Source organism: Chelonoidis abingdonii, chromosome 9, assembly GCF_003597395.2.
Source record: "Chelonoidis abingdonii isolate Lonesome George chromosome 9, CheloAbing_2.0, whole genome shotgun sequence".
NCBI lineage: Eukaryota > Metazoa > Chordata > Testudines > Testudinidae > Chelonoidis > Chelonoidis abingdonii.
Window position 1 is genome coordinate 16423092 of NC_133777.1, and position 6000 is coordinate 16429091.

The window sequence follows — 6000 nt, forward strand, 5'->3', positions numbered from 1 at the left end:
TTTGCACGCAGCGGCAGGTCAAATGCATCATCTCGAAGAAGTTCATGAATCTGAGACCAACAAAGACACTTCCTTTATCTTAGCTTCACTTCACACCTGCGGAAATTTTCCACGGAGGTACTTGAAAAGCTGCTTTGTTTTGTCAATTGCCTTTGACCACAGACTCTCAATCTAGGACCGACATCTTGATGTGTAAGCAGCTGAGTAACAAAATCTTGCCTGATTCAACAAGTGGTGGATGCTGAACACTTTTCCTCTCCAGAGCCCAATGACTGTGTCGGAGTGGCCAATCTTTCTTGACTGGTAGTGGGAATCTTCATTGACCCGACTACCCATTCGCAGAGAAAACAGCATACTTGTGTATCCCAGTCTGCAGGACCAAGCAAGAGAGCCAACAACCTTCATAATCGCCACAAAAGCTGCCACTGATGTTGGTCCATGGTTATGCCACCCTCAAAAGTTGTTTCATGTTGTCATAGATTTCCTCATATGGACTGCATACAACTGGAATTGTGGCAAAACATTGCCATTATGCAGGCAAACATGCTTTAAGACGCAGTCTTCGTGAATCAAGTGAACAGTTCTCCAACTCATCTGGATCTTGTGAACGAAGTTGAGGCTGCCATCACACATAAGATGTTGTTAGCAGGCTATCAAGATCACCTTCCATGGAAGAGAATGGGACCAAGATCCTTTTGACGCGCACGGAACATTGGTAAACCCAATAATACCGCGCAGGAGAATTCCACTGCTGTATGCTGGAGTCAACAGCTAGACTAGAGCAATCAACAATTTAACGCATTTCAATTTTCGTTCTCCCAGGTGGACCCAGAATTAGTAAAGTTTTACTACATTTATTTCAGAAGCAAATGTTTGGCTGTAGATAGTGTATTATTGTTATTACCTTTTGTGGCTGCTCCAAGTATGATTCACAGGCTTCCAGCAGGTGCATGGCTTCATTGGCTAGACAGCTAAGATAGCAGTATTGCCTAAACTTGCACACATGATTGTGGAGTATCTTAGATTTAAAATAGCTGTCTGAAAGTCTAGCTTTGTAGTCCAGTGCTTAGTTAGAAGCTCAAGTTTTGGGGGGGGGGGGGTTAACAGTGAGTTTCTAGCCCTCCATGCGGTGGCAGAGAAAAGCTTGAAAGATGTGACACTGCACGCACCCTAAAGGCTCAGAAACCAGAAAGCAAACCTTCTCGTTATTTAAGAACTCCCAATAGACCCCACTGGCCAAAGTGTTCGATGTTCTGTAAATTTCAGAGTGGTACCGTGTTAGTCTGTATCAGCAAAAAGAACGAGGGAGTTCTTTGTGGCACCTTAGAGACTAACAAATGTATCTGAGCATAAGTTTTCATGGGCTAAAAACCCCTTCATCGGATACATGCAGTGGGAATACAGTAGAAGATATATGTAACAGCAGAGAACATGAAAAATGGGTGTTGCCATACCAACTCTAACAAGACTAATCAATTAAGGTGGGCTATTATCACCAGGATTCGAAAAGTAACCCTTATTAGGGGCTTTAAACCAAGGCTCAAGAAGATCTCTGAATTTAACTTTTTATCATTTCCCACAAAAGCCTGGCAGGTGCTCAGAATATGGGCCAACATGCGCAGAATCGCTCTTGTTTTCTTCTTTTTAGTAGTGTGCAAGTTCCTCTAATATGATGGACGAGGTTCTCAGTTCTACAAGAGAAGACAACAGTAAGAGCAACAAATAAGAAGAGATTTCCTTTTAAAAAAAGCAATACAGCATCAAATTCTTACTTGCTTACAAGTACAAAAACTGAATCATCAAATCTAAAGCATCCTACTAAATTCTACAAGTTCTTACAAAACAGGGTAGGCGTTTGTAAGCAATGGGAGAGAGTATTCCACAATCTGGCTTGGAAGCACCAAGAGAGAGTAGTGCAACACTGGAGGTCTATTCTAGTTTTTTTACTCAGGCAACAGGAGTTTTGGCCATGAGCAAGAACTGAAAAGATCAGACCCTACTCATGTCTACTGGACTGTCATACCGGCTGTTCGTTGTCCGCTTGTATTGTTTTTCTCACAACAAGCTGAGGATCTGAACATCAGCCTTTTTGCATGCTTTCCGGGTTCAGCAAAATACCAAGCCCTTTACATTTACAAGGGTCAGATTTGTTCTGCTGGGGCAAAATAACTAACCTGGCTGTAGTCACTAAGTTTCACACAGAGTAAAGCAAAGAGGAAAAGAGGAAAGGTTGCTGAACATTCAGCAGCTTCAACTTCTTTGCAGTCACACCGTGACAGCAGCTAACAAACTGGCAGAAGCAGCTTGTGTGTGTTGCATGTCGTGGCAGCAGTTATTCACTACACACCTACAGCCAGCCGTTCTAATAAAGACCACTTGTTGCTCACCCTCCCACTGCACTGAAACTTCTCAGCTTCTGTTCAGTCGAAGTGCGAAATCTGATCCAAATTCTTTCTTTAAGGCAGCTTCAACCACTCTCTTCTCTTCACCTTCCTGACAACCTGCCATCTTGATCTGTAAACTGGGAATAGAGGACTGCATCTTAAATGAGATGTTAGCAAAGGGTTAAGACATTTCATCTAATTCAATAAATGAAAGTCACACCACCACTATACCCCTGCCTAAAAAACCCGCAATTCAGCAGTGATACTGTAGACGTAATAAAGCATTTAGGAGTACGGCAAACTGTATTAAGACAAGCACCAGAAATTCTTGCAATGGGAAATCATCATATCATTCGTCCTGTGGGATTTAATTTCAAAGGCATGTTACATAAAATTTGTCTCTTACAACCATAGGTAACAAGGGGATGATCAATCATCTTTAAAAAAACACCCAAACCTATTCACAGTTTGGAAAGCAATTTTCAGATTATTACCATAGAATTTATAAATGGGAACAGCGAGTAATAGGCAAACTTAGGTCCTGGTCTACACTAGGAAATAGGTTTGGTTTACACATCACTCAGGGGTGAAACTGACTAACCCCCAGTTTAGCAAGCGACTAGCAATGGGAAAATTCTCCCAACACCCACGTCTATCAACCTTCAGGAGGTGGAGTACCACACCAAAAGGACGAAGCTTCTCTGTTGGCACTAGGTAGCATCTTCGTGTAGACAAGCCTTAATCTGTAGGACAAAAACTCAGAGCAATAACAGGCGCTATGTTTAAACCAGAAGGATTATTAAAACCAGTGTGTAAATCCATCAACTGAAAAGAAGATACTTATACTGATTTGTAGAAGGTTTTAAAGAGAGCATCTCCTGTAGCCCCACGACCCCTTTAACACATCATCAAAATAATTAGATGGCCGTTTGTTTACACGTTAATTTCACTTTCTTCTCTAAACAATATCCACAAACCCAGAACATTAACATGCTGCTTTTTTGTTGGCTTAACATTACTATTTTTGCCAAAGGGACGACCAAATTATCTTAGCAGCGGCCATTCCTGGGCATCCTTTAAGGGCGCCAGATTCAGCAGTGGCCGAGGATTACCAGCAGCGCGGCTGAACCACAGCCAATCGCAGCCTCTGCTGGTAATTGTTGTTTTCCAAAGCCAACCATTGTGGGGGCTTGCACAAAATAACTGCTGTACAGGGAGACTGTAAGCTCCTCGGGGCCGGGACTAGCTTTCTGGTGTTTGGCTCAGGGCTCAGGAGGGGGGTCCCGAAGTACATGCTATTAATCTGGCCCCCTGAAGGCAGGGAGCCAGGCGGCAGCACCCAGCCCGCCACCCCCGGGGGCCCCTGCTGCCGCACGCACCTTCTCGGGCCCGTAGAGTAGTCCCCGTACTCGTGAGGCAGGCTGTAGGCCTCCCCCACGCCGACTTGCGTCGTTCATGTTGCAGGTGATGAGGAGCCCGCTGCCGAGCTTCCAGCTGCCGGGCCGCCGCCGCCGCCGCCCCGGGCCGCTTGCCTGCTGCCCCGCACGTACGCGCCTTGTGCCGCCGCTTCATCGCCGCGGGTCGTCTGCCTCCGAGGCGGCCATGGACGCAGCTGAGCCACGAGTCCCCGTACCCACGCGGGCGCCACAACCCGCGTTACCTCGCCGACTTGCGGCGCCGAGCGATGACGCCACAGCACGCCGACGGAAAGGGGGCTATCTGCAAGTCCCAGAGGCTTTCCGTGGTCCTAAAGCCCGCCCCCGACATAATGGCTCTTCCCGGGTCCTAAAGTCACCCCGTAGACACCGCGCTGCCGCTTGTCCCCGTACCTGTGGCTGCACGGTCCGGAAGTGAGGCCGCCCGGAGACGAGCCAGGCCCCGCGCTCTTGCCGCGCCGAGCCGCTTGGGAAGGCGCGCCCAGGAGCTGCCTGTGCTATACGCTGGCTCGCGGGCGGGCCCTGCGTGCGCGGGGCCGAGACGAAATCCCAGTGTAGCCGATGGCTCCGGTTGTGGTTGTATGTTTGCCAAAGACGCCATTGGGAAAGAAAGACGCGTGTGTTAGCCACAGCCACACCAGTGGTAGCGCAGAGCTGGCTGTGTTCGCAATAGCGTTCTGTACCAGCCCTTGTTATTGTTACTACCAACTTTGGGCCCCACCAACGCAAAGCAGGTAGACAAGAGCGGTCAGTTTTGGTATAATCCTACAACTTAGGTTGACTGGGTCAGGACTGTGTGTTTCATTTTATTATATACAGGAAAATTGCCAACTCCCAACATTCCAGAAATTGTGTCTAGGCCTCAACAAATCCTGATTTCCCCCCTCAAAATAATATTCGATGGGGAGAAGGGTGCAATGCTTCCCGGGGTACAACAGGCTTGTGAAAAACTTCATCACCACTGCCGTTCAGTATGAAACAGTTTTGCCTCATATCTGCTGTACTCAGCTCCCTGAACCAAAGCCTCTGCCACAGATAGAACACTGATTAAACTTCCTGGTTTCTCAGCCCTCATCTCTGTGTAAGGCTATGATAAACACCAGCGACGCGTCCAAGGAAATAGTGCGTGTGATAGTCACATAAAACACACCATACCGGAAACCTACGACTTGCTATACTTACTAATGCCTCCAGCTTCCATTTCCAGACCACACCACACGATCCATTGTCTAACAGCCAGCTCTTACGATGCACAACCGCATTTGCCTCCAACCCTCAGACAGAGCAAAATACCTACACGAACCTCTATCAAAGCGTTCTTTAAAACTACATACGCGCACCTGCCTGAAGTGGAAGAAACAGATTGACAGAGCCAGAAGAATACCAGAAATCATCTACTCCAGGACCGGCCCAACAAAGAAAATAACCAGAACGGTATGAATTGTACCTTCAGCCCCCAAAAACTAAACACTCTCCAGTGCGCATCATCAAGGATCGTACAATCTATCCTGGAAGACGATCCCTCCTTTCACAGATTCGGAGACAGGCCAGTCCTCACTTACACGACGCCTCTCCAGCACCGTGAAGCAGTACCAGTACCATACACCAACAAAAACACTCACCCTAGGAACCTATCCTTTGCAACAAAGCCCGTTGCCAACTCTGTCCACGTATCTTACTATTCGGGCGACACAGGCATAGACTAATCAATATCAGCCGCACCATCGTGGCTCGTTCACTGGCACATCTCACACATGTGAATATGCCCAATGTGCCAGCAAATGTCCTTCTGCATGTACATTGGCCAAACCGGACAGATCCCTATGCAAAGAAAAATGGCACAAATCCAGACATCAAGAAATACAACCATTCAAAAACCATCGGAGAACACTTTCAGCTCCCAGGTTCACTCAATTACAGACCTGAACTGCAATTCTTTCAACAAAAAAACTTTAAAAAAACCAGACTCCAATGAGAAACTGCAGAGCTGAATTAATTTGGCAAACTGGACACATTAAATTTATGGCTCTTTTGAATGAAAAAAAAGATAACTGGGAGTGGCATGGTCATTTACACAAAATAAAAGCTATTTCCCATGCAATTTTCCCCCTACTGCCTAACTCACCTCTTGTCCACTGTTTGAAAATGGCAATCCTGATTATCACTACAAACTGTTTTTT